Here is a 23,077-nt window from a genome sequence, read left to right as displayed (position 1 = left end):
AGTCTAAGCATGCTGTATAGAATGCATATCATTATCAGCAGTGATTATCAACCAAGAGTGATTTTGTACTGATAGGTGTTGTGGTTTTCAAAACGTTTAGAGCAAAAGATATGAATTATTAAATATTATTGACGTTGTACAAGTCAAGGAATATCAGACCACAAAGGCTGCAAAGGCTTTCTTGTTGAAAGAAAGAGAAAAATATTTTGTTGTCCAAAATAAGAATAATTCATGGCATACCTACTATGGTGGCAAACCCCATCACCGCTCCCACCCCCAGAGGATCCCCTGGTGATTGCTGGACATAATTAAGCACATTGATTGCAAATACAATTAAGTTTCTTAACTGCTGCGTGGGCTCTTTTCAAGCAATCACGGTTAGTTGTCTCATTGGAATATATTTGTTGGTATAATCTAATTTTTGAAGTGCTGAACGGCCCTTTTCAAGCCATATCAGCTGTCTTGTTGTTGAGAAATGGTGAGGTTGGAAATTAGTTTGGAATTAGGTTGGAGTGTGAGTTGCGAGGCCTGCTCTGGGTGCAACATAAGCGTTGGTTCGGTGACAGGTGCAGTGTAAATGAATACAGGCCTGTTAAGCGTTGAGAGCTGCTGTGGATTTTAATGGCTTCGGGAAACCAGAACTTGAGTGTCGAGGCTTGGGGAGGTATCATGGGTAAAATTCAATCAAACATCTGTGATGGGAGGGACCCACTGGATAATCCCAATGGCTCTGTTACCTCCCTCTCTTCCCCTGTCCTTTCCAGCATTCAAGCTGGCATTCTGTATTGGACAAGTGATACTTACACCATATTTCAGTGATTAGTAACGTGCAAAACAAATGTCTACTTCTTTAATTAAGTAATATTTTGTGCAGAGATCATGTATTTTAGAGCTGTATTTGTTTGGGCCTAGAGAAAAAAATGAAGGGAAAAACTAATACACATAAACATCCATAAATTATTTGAATAAATAAACACATCTGTTGTTATTTGCATGAGTTATAAATGTGCTTTAAATATATGTTTTTTTCATTGATCATTTTTTTTTTTTTCCCAGTGTAATTTCCTGCCAACAAAGCACGCATCAGTTGTGACCATCTGCTGAGTGATTTGTGACCCCCCACCCCTTTGGCCTCATCATATTTGCTCTTTGTGACAATAAATTAACTTCAATCCTGATTCATTACTTGACACAACTAATTGTTTTCGCTCACTAAGCGACATGAAAAATGGCAACGAAAAGGACATTTATCAAACTTAAAATTACCAGAAACCATAAGAAGGAAGACGGATGAAAGAAATAGAAATTATTAGGAGCTACACCTGGAGGTGTGACGGGTAATTTCTGTCTATTACAGTGTCAGCAGATAACATTGCAGTTGAATAAACAATCATTTCATCTCATTAACATATAAGCTTGTAGCCATAATGTAAATGTCTGTACTACCTTAATACCACTGTTTGTGAATGAATTTCATGATGGTTCAATACTTTCACCAAATGTGTTTCTGCAGGCTGAAAATCGAAGGACATGAAGTATTGATGAAGATGAAGTATCGGAACAGACAGAGCTGCAATCTGGCTCTTGACAGTGGACTGCGGCAGTCTGAATCAAAAGGTTGAAAACATTTTACAAGGTCAAACGGTTCAATAAGCCCCGAATTGAAGTTCAACTAAACTTAACTGGTGCCCGGAGCGAAAAATACAATAATTTCAGTTGTGCAGCTGGTAAAGATGGATGCTCAGCCATCATATCAACACCCCCTACGCAAATGCTACAAACCTGTCTAGGTTGAGTGTGTCAAACACATTGCTTGATGTTGTTTTTCTCCTTGTTTGCCAAGGCAACTTTGAGGTATTGTATTTTAAATCTTAAACTTAGTATTGGTATTGAAATCAAAACTCTAGTATCATCAAAATTTGAAAATTTGCTTCACTTTCATTTGTATTTTGTTTTTAATCCTCGAGTGTATTTGATACTGTCACCTTTCAGGTGGAACCTGCCATGTTTCATTATTTACAATTTAAACAAAAGGTGAAGCAAACAAATGTCAACAAAGTTCGGGGGAAAATCTTCCCCTCAAACCAAAACAAAACAAAAGAGGGTTAATTGAGTTGAACCTTGTTTGTTTGCTTGGAAAATGGAGTCAGAGGCCTACACTCACTCCCACTGTAAAGCCATGACAGGAATTGACAGGCGTGTCTAAAAATAGAAAAATGTGTGGTAAGTCAAGTTCGAGTTTATACATGATGCTCTGAGTTTATGGAGTGTTGCTGTGTGTTGGTGGTGTAATTACAATGGATTAATTAAGATGGATCTTTGCTTCATATACATTTCTAACCCCATGGAACATTGCTGACATCTCTCCACTGACATTAATTCACTCTGTCAGTGCTGCAATACAAATGCTTAGGGGGAGATTTCCCTGGGGACAGTGCCACCTCCTGCTCCCAGCAGCCTCCCATGGCCTGAGATGAACATCCTCAATGGAATGGAATTTCCCCTCCTTCACCATAGCCCTCAGTCTGCGGATGTATAGCAGGGATTGGTTTGACAGATGCTGAGCCACAAATATTGTTGCATCACAGGCCTCTTCATATTTGAGGTTAGGATAATTTGGCTTGGTGCAGATTTGACACGCATCTTTGACTTGATTAGGACTGTGACTGTGGCCCCAAGATCATAATTTCATCCCTGAATTTCAGAGTGAGCAGACAGACAACACACACTAGTGGATGGTGATCGAGCCCATGAGCTGTGTATTGTATAAGTGAACAAATACAAGGTAAATGGGTCAGTGACAGAGTGTGGAGCTGTGCATCCATTCTCGGGCCAGACTGTCTGACTCAGCCGCCTGTCAGCAGGACGAGGCAGATGGGAGACATAAAACGCTCCATGCCTTGACAAGGTAGTCTGTCAAAGTTAGGGAGAACAGTCACAGGGGTAATGTTTTGACAAGGCATTAAATGTCTCCTTCGCAGACGTCCTGTATGTCATTCCATTAGATTGATGTGCAGATACAGATGGCTGCATAATGCATGCCTATGGGTATTATGTATACTCATGTCTTGACTTTTGTTATCCTCTGGCCCACTTTTACATCGTACAGCTAATGATTAGCCTTTAGCCGTGTCACTCCAAATCTCAAAGGGAGCAGCGTAATTGAGAGATCAAAACAAGAGACTGAAAAATAAGGCTGAAAGGTATACATTCACTCTGGTGTCTGTATTGATTTGTTCTTGTCATGATTTGATGCTTTTGTTGCCTACATTGCTATTAAATTGTTCTGTCTTGTTTAGACTGTTTATAATGAATAGATGTCCACACTGGTCATTCCTGTTTGCCTTGTCAGAGTCCATTGCCCCACTGACATGCACATGCATACTGTGCTAGACCTTGATTAAATGTTCTCTCCTCTCTGTGCTGTTTTCTCCCACCTCACTCTCCGGTCGTAATCTCCCATATGCAAGGCTGTCAGAGATCACACATCTCAATCCATGGTGAGACAATTATATCCCAGTCATGCCACAGGGCATGCCCTCAGCTCCCGCAGACCTTTTACCCTGTATCTATCCATAATGATCTGTTTGGTTACCAGTGTTTCCTCTGAAATCTTTTAAATAACCGGACAGAACCTGAGGCAATGCCTGCAGAAATGCGTTGCTGCAGTTTGTGGATGTGTTTAAATTTTCACTGTAATGCTCTAAAAACACGTCACTGTTTACATAACATCTGCAGGACGCGTAGGTCAACAGTATTTTTCTCTAAGAAAACTCTGGAATAAGTCACCGTTTACATAACAAACAGTGACTGGGTTTAAGCCACGAATTTGCAGAGGGTCAAATGGACCCCCCGCTGCTTTTCTAGCAAATCAGTGCCTTGCGGTGTCAGCAGGAAACATTGATCTGGAGACTGTGTCACACGTCGCCTCGTGAAATATACTGTACGCTTGTAATTAACTGCTCAAGGAAATTTCTTCAAAAGCTTTTATATCTTTCAGATACTTGGTATAAATGAAAGCATTTCAACTGTATTTTTTTTTTCTATAAAGCCAAATGCTTCTACAAATGAAGGCACTGCTAACGGTTTCCTTAGAAAATGCAAATTTATTATGCTATTATCTGAGCTCATTTTAAGGCTGCATTCACTGTGGAGTCAGTTGCACAGATTGGACAGTCAACCTTTCACATCCGTTTATTTATTTATTTTTCAGACACCATGTGCTATAATCTCTCAGCTAATGATGTTTCTACATGATTTGAGCTCAGCCCCCCTCAGCAGACAACAGTACACTGTGTGAATCATATATATGTAGCTTTATAACTAGCTAAATCCACAAAACATTTAAGCATCTAACATCTTACCTAGAGTGAGATTTGCAAGAGGCAAAAAAGTCTTGTGCTATGGTAAACATTTGGGCTATAGTCTAAAGCAAATCAATCAAACATTTGCACAGAAGGTCCTAACATACTGCACACAAAAAATGCTCTGTGCAACTGGATTGAAGTGGTTTTGAAAGAGGTCGCATGAGCATCGCAGCCAAATTGCTGACTGACATTATATACAGTGTTTTAGGTCGCCAGGGGAAAAGCATGGCCCAGAATAAACTTGGATTATTAATGACCCGCTCCCTCGCACAGCAGGGAACTTTTCTGTTTTATTGATTCATTAAATTGCATTGATGTCTTTAATTGAATGTTACATTACAAATGAAATAAAACTAATTATGTTAATAAGGTCAACAATAATACACACTACGCACCTTAACACAAGGGATTTATTAAAATTTTAAGTGATTTAATTAATTAGTTTAGTGTTAGAAAATAGTGCAGTAGTCATATCAGACAATGGGATTGCTTGCCTATTTAACCCAAGTATGAAATCAGTCATGAAACACAAAGGACTTGATGCTCAATCAGCTGTTGTGCCATGTTGCTTCATCTCCTGTATCGACCAACAGGTGCTGGTCAAGTAGCAGATCCATCCTGCCCTGAAGAACTGCTGCATCAGGATGCCCTCCAGTCTGCAGCTGATTACCCTCAGACGGGTCACAGAGACTGTTTAATAATTTGATTACCTCCTCATCATCATCTTTTAGGGTGGATATGCAGGAGTGTGTGTATGTACACACTGCAGCTGTTAAGCTCATTTCACTAGAGACTATAAATTCATTAAGCACCCACAACACAGTGACGGTGTCCAGAAGCAGACCACATATTTGTTATTCCAAGATTAACATTCCCTGCAGAGCAATGGTTTTCAACCAGTTTCTCACATGCCAGCCTGTTTACTGGAGACAAAAACTGGCCACGTGCCAGTGGCTGCTGAGTGGCATACATAATGTCTTAATAACATTAATAGCTCTATGTTTTTGCTCCAAGAAACTGCATGTATGGTATATTTATTTCACAACAGGTGTCACAATTGAAATGAGCCTCTGTTTTGACATTTTGTTTCACTGTGGGTTTTAAGGTCGCTGCCTCTCTTTACCAGCCCTAATGCATAATAGGAATTACCTGGATTGGATGTTTTGCTGAACATAGACACTTCTCACCTGCTCCACACCCTTCTTCATGAGACATGCCTTGTCTGCAATATGGCCAAGCAAATTGAATCTGCCAGTCAACTGAAGCGCCACGCTCATCTAATCCGACCTGTAATACAGGGTTATGCTCTATTGCCTTTGCATAACATCCTCTCCATGTCTGTAACCCCCACCCCCGGGCTTGCACTGAAGTATTGTCATTTCATTTATAGTAAACCAAAGCCAGGCCCACCTCTAGGTATCCCTGCTCATTCTGTGTTTTCCTCTATTTTGTGAGGGTGAGTTCTCTCTGGGGCTCAAACACTAAAGTTCACATTACTCACATAATCACAAACGCTTACTATGTAAATGCACACATAGCTGATCACAGTGAACTAGGGGAAAAAAGATACATAAAGTCATTGAGTATTCATCACGCCAGGGAGTAATGCATTTCTGCCTAAGTCAGCAAGGGAGATGTTAATGCCGCTGTGAGAATTAATGGAAGTATTGGCTTACAAACATTTGGTGATACATTATTGTGGCTCCGAGCGACCAGCTTTGCTAGGGTTGTTTTTCAATTGCACAGGTCGCAAGGGAAGCACTTCATGTTTTAATTAGATACAGCCAACAGCTGGATAAGCAAGCAGTAACTCAGATAAACTATATGTCCTGTGGTCAGGTGATTCCTATTTCACAAAAAAATATGATGCCTATTTAAGACTTTAACACAGAACTAAGATATAATGATACAAAGATTTAATGATTTGATACATGATGTAAGGCACTTATTGGTCAAGGTGTGTGAACAAGGGCTACATAAAAGGCAAGAATATTGTATGAGGGTGAATATCATGTACCTTCGCTAAACTTTTGCTCAAATTATAAGACTCTAGCTCTTGAGAAACATTGCATTTGTGAGAACAAACATCTATTAAAGGGTTATATTTGGACATGTTGTAATTGCACATGTTCTACACAGTGCTATGGTGTCATTAGTGGCTTTTTACAACAGTATTGCCTTTTCCTCAATAGCTGTTTCACAACATGTATTTTTCGAAAGAGAACTGGAAAAACATACTTATTTTTGAGCTGAATGACCTTTCTGCTGCTCCAAAACAGACTAATGTCTCAGTAATACTAGATTGTGCTCTAATGCCAGGTTAGTGAAAATGAACACGCACAAAAAGCATACCTACTTACCTTGGCTTAAACTAAATGGCCTCCATTTAGTTCACAAAGTAAGTGTTTTGCCTTGGTTTCCATGGATATATTCTTTTGTTTGTTTTTTTTTAACATCTGTAGAGGAAGAGGCATTGCTGCAGCCGCAGAGCATAGAAATGGTTTAGTCCTTCAAATTAGTGATTCATGCATGGTAGGTAAGTCGTCGGCGGGTAAGAACAAAATTCAGTAGATCACAGAACATACAACAGAGCTATAATTTGGCTCTTGACTTCTTAAGACATACTCTTTCTTCCTGTTGCAGGAGTGAAATTATTACTTTCTGCTTCAGTAAATCACATGGAGTCATTTCGGTAAGCTCAACTTTTGCTGACACATCCCAAAAATACATAGGGACCACTATAAAACCGTAAACAGTCAGTGCCCCAGTTTTAATCATATTTTACAACTGCACACACCAAATATTTTCTCATAAACCACATTTTTCTCAGCTCACTGTGCCTTTATAGTCTGAACATTACAACTGTTTGGGTAGATAAATGAAACACCAAAGCATCAGCCAGGCAATACAACCAGGTGTCACTGTTGTTGGTTGGTGTGACATTTAGTTTCTAATAATGATTTTAAAGATAATCTGTGGCATTTTTGAAGTATGTGAGTACTGTAGCAGTGAAGGGAAAAATCTTGCCCAGGACAGCCAGCCCTGCCATCAAAGGTGAGCTCTTGTTACTCCCTCTATTGTGACGTTAAAATCAAAGCTGTAGCATGGTCATGCAACCTTTGCGATTTTCTGTGTAGCCAGCCAGCTTAAATCAAATGCATGAGCAATGTGTGCAGTACATACACACCCCTTTCCCCCACCAGCTACCATGAGAGTATGAGCCAGCATACAATACAGCATGTTCAGGTTGTCAAGAATCTATTTTAACATGATCCTACCTCCAAATCACGAAGTCTGGAGAAGCCGCATGTCCATGCAAGTCTTTTACTTCTAAAAGAGAGGATTCCATCTACAACCTTAGGCGATTTCCTTGATGCTCCATATATAAGATATTTAATATTCCAGGCATTTTCTGTAATATGTATGTCGATGCTGTACAGTGGAGTGAAGATGCATATTCAAAATGATTTATTCAGTTCAGCACTGTCCTTGTTGAACCCATAGGCGTGGATAGTGATAAAGGAGAAGGCAGAGTAAAATTCAGTGAATTTCACCACCCAAGGTTATGGCTGTCTTTTTCACAATGAAACATAAAAAAAAATAAAAAAAAATGACATGCTAATACAGGCCAGAGCTGGTAGCCTTTGGAGCTCAAATATTATTGTTAATTTTTAAGTACTCTTGGCAAAGTGCATCGACCTTTCATTAATATCTGTTGAAGTAATTGTTTCCATGCTGGATGAAATTGTAAAATTTGAGCTTAAACTTCTGTGCCAAAAAGGTTCTAAAGTCTAAATAGGCTTTGAATGCTAACATAATTATTTTTAATTGAAAATAATACCCAGGACAAGAGTCTGTTTTTCATGTTTTTTTATTACTTAGTTTCAAGTCAAAAGATAACTAGCTCCTTTCAAACATTTGTTAATAGGGCCAAGAAGTCTTTCACACTTTTAATTACAAAGCAGATGAAAATTTCAGAATTGTTGACCATAGTCTCATCATCAAAATTATCATATGTCTTAACATTTTCCCTGGAAGTGTTTCTGGTCTTGATCTTAATGGTGTAAAAGGGCAAGGAATCGTAAACTTTATCAGGCCTATAGCACTTGTCATGTCGTGACCAGAATTAATAAAAATGATTTGGAGCTCGGAAGTGAGGTCGTGTTCAAGTTCAAGTTCATTTATTTATATAGCCCTTCACCACCAACATGTCTCAAAGGACTTTAGAAAGAATGAGCTTACCAAGATCGAACTAATCAACAATCAATCACAGAGCAAAATGATGAAACACAAACACAGAGAGCAAACAAAGCACAAGACACCCAATAGCCAGTTCTAGCAGGATATACCAAGCCTGCCTATTCGATTTGTCATTACTAAAGTAAGAGCAAGTTGGTGAGGCAATGGCAATATATATTTTTTTCACTTGGTATTTCTGCAGTGGCAGATCAGAGACACTGGTTCGACCTGAGATAGACAACATAGAGTGCTGCAGGTTTTCCCTCTAACCACAGACAAAAAGGTTATTTCTCTGATTAGCATATAGGTGAAAGTCAAAGCACCTGTGGTAGTGTTTGCCTGGAATTATAACATCTATACACTTCACCATCCATGGTGTTGGTTAGTAATCACACATTGTGGATAGGTGGGATTGTGCTGCACAGATCTATTGACTGAGCTGGATATATTTCCATGGAGATGCATGGCTCAAAGTAAAATTGTGGGTTGAAGATAAGCCATCAGAGCCTCTTTGTTTATGTTTAGAGACATGATGGATAAATGATGCCAATAGTGCCTTATAGCATATACTGTATATGTAATCTCAATTTCTCTGTATCAGCATTGGGTCAACAGCTGCCAGCTGGAGTCCTGTATTGGTATTTCCATGACAAAACTCGTGAGAATTAGTAAGGTGTTTGGGTACTTCCAGTGAGCGCAGTGACAGCTCTTGTGCGAGCAGGAACATTGCCTTTGTGAGCTATATTGCAGCTTGCAAGCAGAAATCCATACTTAAGCATCCACACAGCCTGAAGGAGCAAGCAAAGTTCATTCTCCACACACAATTACTCTGTGAGCTCTCTGAGGCCACATTTCAAATGGGATACTACCATACTAAACACAACACTTGTGCTGCACAATTACATGTTCCTTGCAGTGTGCATAGTGTGAGTACTCTCCAATTCCTAACAAGCCTTTGTTCTCTGCTTAAGGTTTGCTTAGTTTTGAAAGTTGGCAAGTTTCGGCGCCTACTGCAAAGCACTGTACTGTGTTGTGATGATTTGTGTTTGAAAGCTACAATAAAGCTCCAAATTCAAAGTTGCCATTTTCTGATGTGAACAACTCTCGAACTTGTATGCAACTTAGGCGAGGCACACACCATACAATATCAATGTCATAGCTGATGTAGATATGCCAGACAGCTCCAGAATCGTTTGAAATTTTTGTTGTTGCTCCTATAGTGTGAAAGGGTACAATAAGCCAATTATATTGCAGTAGGATATAGTATCAGTCTGTTTAGTGAAATACAGTGGCCATGACTCCACTATTTTACAATGGAAACTGTCTCACTTTAAATTCTCTTTGTAATTCCAACTGATTTAACCATGTACATGCCCCAAACCCTAGTTGCTGTCTTTCTCTTTCCATCTACATGTACGCATTTGAAAACAAAGATCGTGGCCACTTGATGTGTGATTGCTGCTGTCTTCATTGGGCTCTGAGACACAAGCATCTACACTAATGGCCCATTTGGCTTTCCATCTTGCAGATCTAGTCCCACGGGGGCCAGACTTACAAGACTTAAATATCCTGTCAAGTGTTTTTGAAGTCGGGCTCACTCTAGGCTACGCTGTCCCTTGTAGCTCAGTGTTGTAATGTGCCAACTCGTGTTATTGCCTCATCCTGAAATGTAAGCTCTGTTTTGATGCAAGATGGAATTTGGTGGCTCAGTAGCTCAACATTTGGTCGTGTAATGTGCTTCTTGTCTTATGCTTGTGAGTTTTGTCACAAAAAACAAAACAAAAAAAAAAAAAACACCATCTATCTGCAAAGAAAGAAATGCTAGATGCCACACTGAGGGAGGACAAGTTAAGAGTTGTAAGTGTGAAGCCAAAACAGGTGAAGACAAATCATGTGGTGAAGGTAACAATAGAAATGTATCACCTCTTCTGTTAATAATCACTAGCCTGCACAAGCCAACTTCAGACATACTGTACAAAAACACAAGCCGATGTGAGTTTACCTCCTGTGTTCTGTTTGGATGCTCCACACTCACAGGTGATGATTGCAGTCAATGTGCTGTTCATAACAATCTGCTTATGTAACCCTGCCGCTAAGTGGGCCCGGCTCTCTACGTGGGTAGGTATGAGGGAACCGGCCCCCTAGCAGTGACAGCACCCAGGAAATGGAGAGGTAAATGTAGATCACGCAGGCCTCTTTGTGCTGTGTGACATGGAGGGGACTCTTTGAAGATCAAATGCTTAGGAGGGGGCACCAGGATCCTGCCGGTCAAGCATAATTAAAACCTCTATGAGCCTGAGATGCTCTAAAGAGATAATGAGAAAGGGCTTCCTCTAATCCTGCCTAATTATGTTTGGATGCAAGGTTGGATTTCAGTAAACAAGGAGAACTACATTTCCCTAGACTCAGCAGATCTATCCAGAAGTGTACTTAACAGCACGGTGACTGTTATTGAGATTTTTCTTGAGCTGTGAGATAAGGTTAAAAAAAGGTCCAACAAATCAACAAATGTGTTGATTGATGCAAATTTATGTAAAGGTGTCAGATTTAACAGATCCCTGTTAGTGTGAACAGGATTTGTTTTTTTTGTTTGTTTTTTTTCCTCTCAACAGAGCAAGTGTTATGTATTTTATTTACATTCACACTCGACATAATTGTGTAAAACAATGTATGTATAAGTTTAAATGCGGATGCATTAAGAAAAGAGATTATGCAGCACCTAACTGAAACTCAAGTAAAATGCCATGTAGCCTGTAGTGACACTTGTTTTCTGTTGACCAAAGACCAGTGAATAAACACTGTATAGCCCCATTGCCCTCTTCTGGAGGAGGAAAACACAGCAACATAAGTATCTTAGCTCTGCTATACAGCATGCATGTATTCTGCACTTTAGATGTCCTTGAACTAATCACAAGCAGAATTTTCTAAAAGATTATTGGTTCAAATGCCAATCACCCTACCCTGACAGACACACACATTGACACACATAGACATAAAGGTCATCCAAAAGGGGATACAGTTACAGTATCGTAACTTATAGGCTATAGCTTCTCCATCCTATGCATCATGAGCTCTTGTTGAGCACCCATGAGCTCATTCATATACACACCTGTGAGGGCCTCTAGTGCCGTGTCATCACCCTGAACCAATCAGGGTTGGCGTAATGAGACCCAGGCTCATCCCTAAGGCACAGCAAGCAGTGCCGTCAAAGTCCAAAAGAAAACAACAGAAGGATTCCAAGATTTCCATGTTGTTGTATTATCTCTGTGTAGTCTATGTGTCTCTATACTGATTCTGTCATCTACTTTCTTATCAGCCAATCATTATTCTGTCTGTCTAAATTCGTCTCAGTGGCACAAAGCCATTATTTCTCAGCCCAGTATGGCAGCCCTATCTCTCGGTTTAAAACACTCTGTCACTGTGCGTGTGAGTGTGTATGTGTGTGTGTGTCCGTGCATGCATTTCTCTCTCTGGCTCTATTTACACTTGGCATTAATATGCATCTTGGGTGATCAGTTCACAAGTGGACACCACTTTGTACAGGGGTGAATGCATCAAGTGCGTCCTCGATGCAGCTCCGGGCCACATATGGCCACATTGTTTCAGCAGTGTGCACGTACTTGTGTCCTGGGCCACGCTGAAGGACTGCCCACTCAACTGACATCCTCTTCATGAGCTGATGTACGTACTCATTTGCATGCCAACAGCATCATATTAAAATGCAAACACTTTCACTGTTTATAAAATGCAAACACTTTCACTGTTTATTGCTTTCAGTCTGTCGTACCATCAGAGCGTACGTCTGAGCCTATGCTGTGAAGACAGACCGAAAGCTCTAAATAAAATGAAAAACTGCATAGATCCAAGTTTGTGGAAACCTCCTCATTCAGTTTGGCTCATTGTTTCTTCCAGCACCTTAGCAAAGGTTTATCCACATTGTGCAGTAGTCATCCTGCATTATCTAATGGTGTTGAACCTACTTCAGTTAAAGCAGCTTCATAGTGTCTTTCTCTATATTTAAAGGACAAGTGCTTTGGCCGGATAATAGAAACAGGAATTTGCAATTATTTGTGCCAACATGTAAAGTAAGACAAACCCTTTCAGAGCTGCCTTTAAATGAACATGTGTTAAGAATACTTCTTGTTTTGTAGACGAGGCATGGGAAGTGCATTACTGCCTCCTGTGGGTTAAAAACAGCAACGCATTTGGTCTGTGCAAACGGAAATGCTATAAATGTCTATTTGCATATACAGCGGGGCAGTGATATCAGATCACAAGTGGTCATTCAAGACGCATGTGGAGACGCTTTCTGGAGACAGACGTACTGAGAGCTATCCACTTGTGATCGGATCATCCAAGACGCAAGTTAACACCAGGTGGAAAAAGGGCTTCTCTCTCTCTCTCTCTCACACACACACACACACACACACCACTGCTCCATGCAGCTGCTGTGTTGTAGTTTGTTCCTGCAACATTTGCGGCATTTTAGGTACGGGAGCCAAAAGGCTGTAGTCAGCTCCACTGATCAGAAGTGATGTAAAACTAGTGTCAAACCATTAGTCAGCTCCACCGATCAGAAGTAATGTATTAACATGAGAGTCAATACCAGCTCAGCTGGCTTGGCTCAAGACAGCAGCTTGCCAGCAAAAACTATTGAATTATGTTCTACTGCCCAATTTCAAACCATTAGATAATGTGAATGAGGCAATGAAATACAACATCCCAGCCAGGATCAAATACACTCATTATAGACAAATTTATGATAAAGCAATGTAAGCTCACAGTTGAGAGCACAGTTGATTATCCAGGACAAAATTTTGTTCTATCACATCTACTTACCCAGTGGAAAAACTGCCACAGAGCTTAAAACACCTTAAAACATTAGGTAAACTGGATTTGGGGAGTCTGGGTGAGGGCTAAGGGCTTTGTGGTTTTACCAGCATTAGATTATCTTAAGTGTTTGTTGGGTCTAGCAACTACAGAAACATTCTCTCACACAGACTGAACTTGGCATCATACACCCTTTTCCTGGCCTTGACACAAATACACACATACACATATGCATGTACACAGGCACAGACACACACCCTCTGTTTTTCCCGAATTTCTACATCACTTAACCACTTTTCCTCATTCAGTGTCATTTCCTTTATTTTGCACCTTCTGTTAGATTCAAAACATATTCATACTGACAATGACAAGCCATACTACAGCAGCTGTGCATCTTCACAAGTGTACAACAATCAATAAATGCTGATTTAGTCCCTTGGAAACTTGTCTATCAATTGTGTGTGTTCGTTCACAAATTTTACCATCTTCCCTCTGCCTGTGTCCAACATTTGCAGCGCACAACATAGCACTTTTTTTTTTCCTGCACTGCTGTTCTTTCTGCAGCTTGACAGGATGACAGCATTTATAGAGCAACAAAATGCCACTAGCTGTCAAGCAGAGAATGAAACAAAACTGCCTATCTGTTTTGGGTGCATAAGGGAGAAGTCAACACAATTTAGACAGCAATTTAGACAGACAAAAATTGATAGTCACGGTAATAAAAAAAAAAATGTGGCTTTGGAGTAAGGAACCTCCGTCACATCTTGATCCCACAGAGAGGAGAATCATATTAGAACATCTACACACATGTAGCATGTCCATGTATTATGTACATTCTCTTAATGTTAAGTCTCAGAGGAAGGCGCTATTATTACCCGCCCATTGCAAGATGGGAACTACAGTATAGACCCTGTCTGCTTTCCTAAAGAAATTCAATAATGGACATACAGGAAACACTAATTGGGTTTTATGTCAATTTAAGTGATTCTGAGTCTTGTCCTTCAGCATAGTGTCCTTGAATTCAGAGGGCACAGGTCCTGTATCCCAGACACACAAATGGTTTTATAATGAGATGACCGACATGTTTTGATGGGTGCTTAGCATAGTTGAAGCTGCAGAGCTGAATCTAATGGGTCTGCTGAAATGAATGGGGTGCGCCTAGAGGTATAGGATTGTTGCATCATTTGCGCACCAAAACAAGAATATACATCAACAATATGAAAACATAGTAAAAAGTGCTTTGAAAACACTTTGAGACTATAGAGTGCTTTGAGTGACAAGATTACTTTGTCAGACATGATTACGAACTCACATGGGAAGTAGTGGTATTTCAAAACCTTTCCCCGAATCTTCCTCCGAAGATGAAAAAAGCTCTCAGTTGATATGGCCATAATGGCCTATTCATGATCTGTCCTATCCCATTATGTGGTTGCTGTATTGATTTTCAGCTCAAGCCTAACCAAGGTAGAGGCTGTGTGTGCATGTTGTCGACAGGTTACTTGGTGCCTGTTTGATTCAAAGAGTGATATCAAGTCCCCATTCTTGCAGAACAGTAGCTCTCAATCCCAGTCCTTGGGATAAAGTCGTGCTGGTTTTCATTCAAGCCACATAAACAGGGACTGATTTACACCTGGAACATCAGGTGAATGCAATTAACCTGCAGGAAGGTCAGAAACTGAGCAGTATCATCCTGACCTGACATTGTGGTGACCTGACACTCGTTCACAATCCTGTCTTCAGAACCAGGACTGAGAACCACTGTCAATAGAGATAAAAGGGCTCTCAAATTTTTGAACTAGACAAATATTTTTTCTTGTCATTTCGAGAGAATAGTACCGGTGTTATTAATGAGCCTGAAACTCATGCATACATAAACACACACACACACACACACACACACACACACACACACACACATACACACCCATATGCACACAAAATTGCACACAGTCAAGAGCTGAAGACCTGCCGCTCATCAGACATGTCGGGAAGTTACAGCCTAACCTCGGTTGAGCCATTATCAGGACAACCTGAAAGCCATTACCAGCAATGATGGAATGGATTCCCATGGGAACAATAGATGGACAGTTACATAGATGGCAGGTGATGAGGTGGACTAGGGAACATGGACGACGGTTATAGCTCTTATTCCTCATACTAAATCACTCTGCTGGGCTTCGCTTTGAACCTACCCATGAATTCAACTTATGGCAGAGTTATCATTTTGATCATGGTTGGATGGGTTAAAAACATTTAATGGTGGCCTGGAGAGAGCCACTGTGCAGCGCACCTTGAAACAAGTGCTCGGGTTTTTGAAACAACACAATTTCAAATGGTTTTCTTTGTCCAATTAAATCTGTTGGAAACCTTCAAAAACACAATTCATGGATTATGATGGTTTTTGTTTTGTTCTGAAAGCAGTGATGACCATTTTCCCATTATTACTGCATCTTGAAAGATTTCACTAAAGCTGCTACCTGTTTTTTTCTCCCTCTTCTTCGCCTTCTTCTTCTTGCTAATCAGTTCTTTTATATTTGTTTTGAAATGCTTGTCCTAAATATATATGTTTGTGCATATGTGCTATTTGTTCTTTCTATTCTCTTGTTGTTCTTTCTATTCTCGTGCTTTTATGACAATAAAAATGTGTGCCAAAAAAGAACAATACCTTGTAGTATATTGGTGTGTGTGTGTGTGTGTGTGTGTGTGTGTTGGGGTTGGGGGGGTGGTTCAGATACACATACATGTAAAACTAGGATGATAAAGTGTGACTCACAATGTTCCTAACTGTCACCGCTCAGTATTTTACATGTGTGCTATTTTGTCACGGTTGTTGTGTGAATACTTTAAATGGTAGCCTGGAGGCAGAATAGCTCTTCAGCTTCACATTTTACACTCCATCCACCATTGTACATATTAAACACTCAGCAACTGAAATCAACTGATATAGTATTTTGGCTGCAGGGAAACAGGACTGATGTAAATATTAGTTAATAATTTGGCAGCCAGTTTCCTCAGTTACAGTCAACATGGGTTTATGGTGTCCTCACGTCTCAGTGATGTGATGTGTTAATGTCATTCATTAAAAGCGTATGTGGAAAACAAAGATAATGGGGGCATTTATGAAGGGTAAAGCAGTGACACCTGCTAACACATATTAAGGATAAAGGCCTTAATATGTGGTCTAATAACTGTTTAAATGCGCAGTGGCTTACATGATGTCAGTCAGTGAGACACTGAACCAAAAAAGCCAGGATCTCAGTCTCATTTTGTACTCTAATCTGAAAAGGAGAATGCAATATTCAGACAGAAGGCAACATAAGTATAATGGTTTGTAGCTTCGGGAACCTGTGCATGGCAAGATTGTCTCAGCAGGATGTTAAATGTTTCCACTAAACCTGAGGATTGGTTCTTTTGTGACCCAAATACGAAACAACGTTAAGCCCTGATTCGCTGACAGAATATCGTAATACAAGGTAAGTTACACTTGCACTGCCCACACAGCAACTGTCGCTCTTTGGTTTTCCATCAGCTTCACAGTGATAACAGCATGTTGGCATTTATACACCACTAAAGCTGATTAATCTCAAGCTTGACAGTAAATATGCTAGCATTTGAGTCATGCACACAGAGGGGAAAAAAAACTTGGGCCATGAAAACATCGCTAAATGGCTAAAATATATTCCTGAATGATTTCGCTATACCCCAAGCACTTGCAAATGGCCATTGGCTGTCAGAGCAGAGGAAAAAGCAGCTGAGGACAGGTATCTGGTATATTTCATTAGACATGGAGCCTTAGGGGAGCTGACTACACTGTAAGTTTGTCACAGAGGATTGATGACTGCATTCTATAAAGGTAAATAAATAAATAATACCAGTAATCCCAGAGATGTGACGGCCATAATGTGTCTCGCAATAAAAAGCTGCAGTCTGAGGCTTCTGATAGAAGTTTAATTCACCATGTAATATGTCTTATTTATTTATTTATTTGATCTCGCCATTTATTTATGCACAGCTGCAAACATGTTGCTTAAAGATTGGATTCTCTTTTACTATAAAGGCATGCGGGTTATCAGGTGTATTGCCACCCATTAAAGCATCCTCTGCCTTCACACCTAAAGAGTTGACAGTGAATGTTGGCCAGAGAAGTGGCTGTTAAAAAATAATAATAATAATAATAATAATAATCTTCAAACTCAAATGATGCACCCTTTCCTCCAGGCTCCTTAAACATCCTTTTTAATCATCATGGCATGAAACACTGAAACAAATGAAACAGAGAAACTACAGAAGTAGGTGTATCTGTGTTTTTATTATTGTTTTTTTAAGATAATTAATTTAAGATTATTGTTTAAATATACATGTTTGTGATATACTGTATACACAGCACATATATATATATATATATATATATATATATATATATATATATATATATATGACTCTTGCAGCACCTTATGTGGATGCTTATTATATATTCATAATAGAGGATAGTAATTACCTCAGTCACATCTGGCATTTCAGTCTAGTATGACTCTGCTCAGATATAATACTGCTGAAAGTTGGCACTCCTGTGGCCTTTTCTTTTTTTTCTTTTTTTTTAATCATAGAAATCTGCAAAGCATTTAACAACAAATAGTGCCACCCATTCCACATCAAAAACAATCTATTTTGTGTCGTCCCATAATATCGCTTTCAAGAAAACCTGATGAATGTTGAAACGTTGCTTGATTGGCATCAATCAATAATGTAGCTGCTCTGCAACTATCCAGCTGACTTGAGCTTTCTTGAACTTTGAATGAGAAAACACAGTATTGTGTGGCATCATCATTTTGTTTTTGTTTTTTTACGACGCTCAAACTGAAAGAGCACATGTGGCGCTCCCTCTCCAACCGCCCTGACTCAAATATGCTGTGGTGAATGAGGTTAATGATATACTGAATTGGTATATAATTTGCAAGCAGGAAATACATCAGCTTCATGGTTGTTAGAAACATTTTTGGATTCTATAAATCAAACCGTTGACTTGAAAGAGCACCTAAAGGCCAAAGGAGCCCTGGGCTAGTGCTGTAACTCAATTAAACTCTGGAAAACAAGGTTTAGGGCCTTTTACACAAACTCTGTAATACATAGAATATATGGTGTATATCACTGAAAACTGAGAAAAGGTTATATACAGTGTAAATCCTCTTGCACATATCCCCAAAACAGCTTTGCACTATGTTGATTTCAGATTTATTGAGAGTTATTGGGTGTGAAATTGTCCTCTAAATAATGTCATCCTGAAGAGGCTGAAACCTTGTTGTGTTAATTACAGCTCAAATAAGCATGGCCAACGCCTTGTGACAGATAACACTCATCCCATAATGCACTGGTTTTCAGGTATGAGACTAAACAGCATTTAATATAATATATAACCAAAACAATCAAGTGAAGCAAAATACCCAATGAACTAGGGACTGCAGTGACAATTTTTCAAGGAAATTTAATTACGTCCAAGTTAAGGACAAAGGAGTATTAAAAGATCTACTGTCGGGAGCATATTCCCATATGTCCACAAAATATTTGTCAACTGAACAAAGTGCGGCCTTTCAATTATGGTCTCTCTGCTTTTTTTCCCCTCTTGTTTTCAGGTATTCTGAGCCACACCACGTTTTATCTTTTTGCCGTGACCTTTAAAAGGATGGTAAATTCAGTCAAAAACAGGGATTTTCTTATTTAGCATTGTACTTGAGTACGATCTTCATCGTCCACCAACATTTAAGAGTTCTTAAAAGTCATTAGTTGTAATGGAGTTTTGGGAGGTCTCATTTTTCTACAGTAAAACAGAAGGCTGGGCTGACTTTTCTTTCGTAGGGTAGCAACATCGTTGGGACTAAAGACCAAAGATAGCCAGATAAGTCTTACTGTCACTGCAGAGATACCGTATTTCCCCAATTAATTGCCCGGCGTTTAATACGCAAAATCAACTTGGACCCCAGGCGTTTAAAAGAACCAGGAGGCTATTCGCTGCAGGCCTTTATTTATTTTTGAATAGACCTGCACCAGGCCATTTTTGTGATGACAGTTACCGTCCAACATATTTACAGTCGGTCGATTTAAGATTACGGTACACCCTTTTTTTCTAACATTAGCTAGCTCTCTTATTTTGACAGAAAACAGAAGTGCCGCACAGTTATTGTGCGGCTAACTGTTTACTTCTGCAAAAAATAAGGTGAATAGCCTTATTTTGGGTTACCTCAATATAATGCAAATAATTGCCCCAGCGGTTATTCGGGTGGGTGTTTAATACGCAAAATGGGTGCAGACCCCAGGCGTTTAAAAGAACCAGGAGGCTATTTGCGGCTGGGCGATTAATTGGTGAAATACGGTACGTGAGTAAATGTTTGCAAATGTTCACTCACTAAAAACATACACTTTGGAGGCTTGTAGTGGTAAATTTGAGAAAATCCATGTCTGACACCATTACTGCAGCTCCATTTTAGACTGAAGCACGTTACTAGTCCTCTTTGATAGATAGATACTTTGATATATCCTTTATGTTGACACGGAAGCTAAATAGCACATCCACTAGAGGGCAGCTCAGAGTCAAATGTCTCTGACAACAGCAAACATTGTGACATGGAGGAGGTCATAATAATGTATTTGCTAACAAAGAGGCAAAAGCGGAGGCAGGGTTGTAACGGCGGTGTTGTTTGAGGTCATTAAACACATCACAGCAGCAGGACGGAGAATTCTTTACTATAATATTAACAAGATCAGAAATTTCTTTGTTGCATCTCGCTCATAGACTGGTCTCGCTTGAATTATTTCCTACAATGCCTCCCCAATTTCCAGTGTTGCTGCGCTGTTTGGTCCGTTACTGTAAGCTTCCTGAAAACATGCACAAATCCCGACAAAATGAATGCAGAGTACGATACTCTCTGCAGGTAAAGGACTTCAGATTCTCACAGTTTCGTGAACTTTTCTACACCCAATGATGGCAACAAAGGACATTTCAATGGAAAATTCCATATTTTAGTTTAAAATCCCTGTATTGTTGTCAAAATTCATGCAGTGGGGATTTTAGAGGAATTTTAACCTTTGATGCTGTGAGGAGAACAAATTGTCCTATGTACAGTATCTTTGTGAGTGAACTTACAGTATCTTTACATATTTCATCGCCTGGTGTTTCAAATAGCTTCCATTTTACCAACCATGACACCACTATAGGCAATGGACGATACCTACTTACATTTTTCCTGGACTATTTGTGGCCTAATTATCTAATTCTACACCAACATCACAAAACATTACGACTGATTAGTTGAAGACAGCCATGTTCCTGAGAAAGCACTTCAAAAGATATAACAGACTAAAAATATAATTAAACTTTAAGTTTTTTATTTACTAAAAGTTGACATTTAAAATGTTTTTTTTTTCTCTTGTTTCATTTTTAGTCTTTGACAAACTAATTGCCAGTTGTATCATTTAAAGAAACTTTTGGGCCTTTTTAATTGCAACAGCAAGGTGATTAAACACTGGAGCTGTGAGTCTAAACTGTTCAACTGAAGTAATAAGGAGAACAAAGACAATGACATTGACATTTTATTAGCAATAATTCACTGTAGAATGATAAGGCACACATTTTGCCAGAGCAGCGCTTCTTTTACAAAGAAAGGAGTGTAAGAGTGGATAAAGTGTAAGCCATAAATTCTCAGAATCAGATATTGTAAAATATTGCTTATCTGCTTAATAGATTTAATTTGCCTAGAAGTAGAGAACCCATTTGCAGACTGCAGTAACTATGGTACATGTAGAGCCAAGTATGACTAGTTGCTACATAAAAAAATACATTTATTGCTGTTTTACTGATTATTATTCTAAGCAAATATTCAATAATTTATGTAGTTCATGTGCAACAGTAACCAGACACCAAAAATGATGGATTTAATGTTCCTGTTGCTGTAATATATTGCATTCAAATGCAAAACAACACAAAATAAGCTTCTCCAAGACCATTAAAGCACAAATGGAGATCTATTTTCCATATTGCATAAACATGGAGCACTCATCTCTCTGTCTTATTTACCCATAGATAATATACTACAATACTGCTGTACAGCAATGATAATTAAAAATTGGATGGCTGAAGAAGTAAACTCCATATTACTAATTTATTCACTCTACCCCCTTGCTTTTTCCAGTTTAGGACTGTAGCAGGGTTGCGGCCTACCCCAGCATACAGGAGATGGAAAGCAAAGAAACACCCTGGATAGGTACAGGACAGAAAATCACCCACCCACACATTTATATCTGTGGACAATTTAGAGTGTCCAATCCACCTGAAGAGCACGCCAACTTCACATGGGACGTGTCAGGGTCAGGACTTGAACCATCTTACTGTGAGGCGGCCGTGCCACCATGTATTAACTCATTGTAAAACACAGTGTAATTTATGGAGCACAGTATACTGTATTCCCTTTGCCACTATCCTTACTTACAATTATTTTCTGACCCATCTGTCGACTGTACTTGGTACAAAACTTTTCTTGGAGCCACACTGTAACACGTTTACATGATAAAAATTCACAAAAAATATATATTACTACATAAAAAGTTTAAGTACATAATTTGGCATGCTTACTCAACCTGTTGTTTAAACGTTTGGACTGAAACACAATCAATTTTTCATTCCAGCCTGAGCTAAGAATGGTATTGATGTGATTTAGCAAAAAACAGCATTGATCCGTGTAACTTATTTTAATGCCATCATCTGGGCTGATTGCCATGTCATTCTTTATCCATGTGACAATGTTTTGCATTAATTCCTTTGAAGTAGTAGTGAAAAAGTTTAGTAGGTGCTAATCATGTGATATGAAAGTTTTATAAACCGTGTTTGAAAGAGATTTTCTGACTATATGTGGTTATATGTGACTATAATGATGGTCGTCACAATAGGCAGGAGCACTAATGAGCCAGATGATTCAATGACCTTGAAAACAATGCCACGCGGGTTAAATACCTGGAACTCCGAGCTGAAGATGAGAAGTGAAACATCTTCAGGGATCTACAAACAAGTCCCTTTGCCCTCAGTTCAACTGTCCTTGGTTAACCATGACCAGGGTGACTGAGAGCCTCCACAGACTGCTGACTATATGTAGGACACATAACACACTCTAAAAATCAACACTATTCTGAAACTGAGATAAACTAATATTCTGTCATCCTGCCCTCCCTGAATTGATTGCTGGCAAAAACCAGACACACTCATTTTCTGTCAGGGGAGTTGGTCTCAGTCCAATAATTTATTGGGCTGGGCAACCATTTTGGTACCGTTTATCCTCATTGATCTATTTGACTCTCAGGGGCCTCTTTCGCTCGGTAGCTATTGGGATATAAGATGAAGTGACTTAAACGTATTGGTCTCTCTGTCCCAAAAGGTAAGAAAAGAGGGGATTTTCCTGACAATATCACAGTCACTTCAGGAGAATGTGCTCCTAATGGATAAATCCTAACTTCACACACACCTTATACCCCTTTCTGGCGTCCATGGCAACCCCCACGGGAAAGTATTTCTCAGACTTCTTTCCCACACCCCAACATGTAGGTGTCTTTGAGCAGGCACACACACACATACACACACACACACACACACACAAACA

Source organism: Myripristis murdjan, chromosome 6, assembly GCF_902150065.1.
Source record: "Myripristis murdjan chromosome 6, fMyrMur1.1, whole genome shotgun sequence".
NCBI lineage: Eukaryota > Metazoa > Chordata > Actinopteri > Holocentriformes > Holocentridae > Myripristis > Myripristis murdjan.
This window is presented reverse-complemented; position numbering follows the sequence as displayed.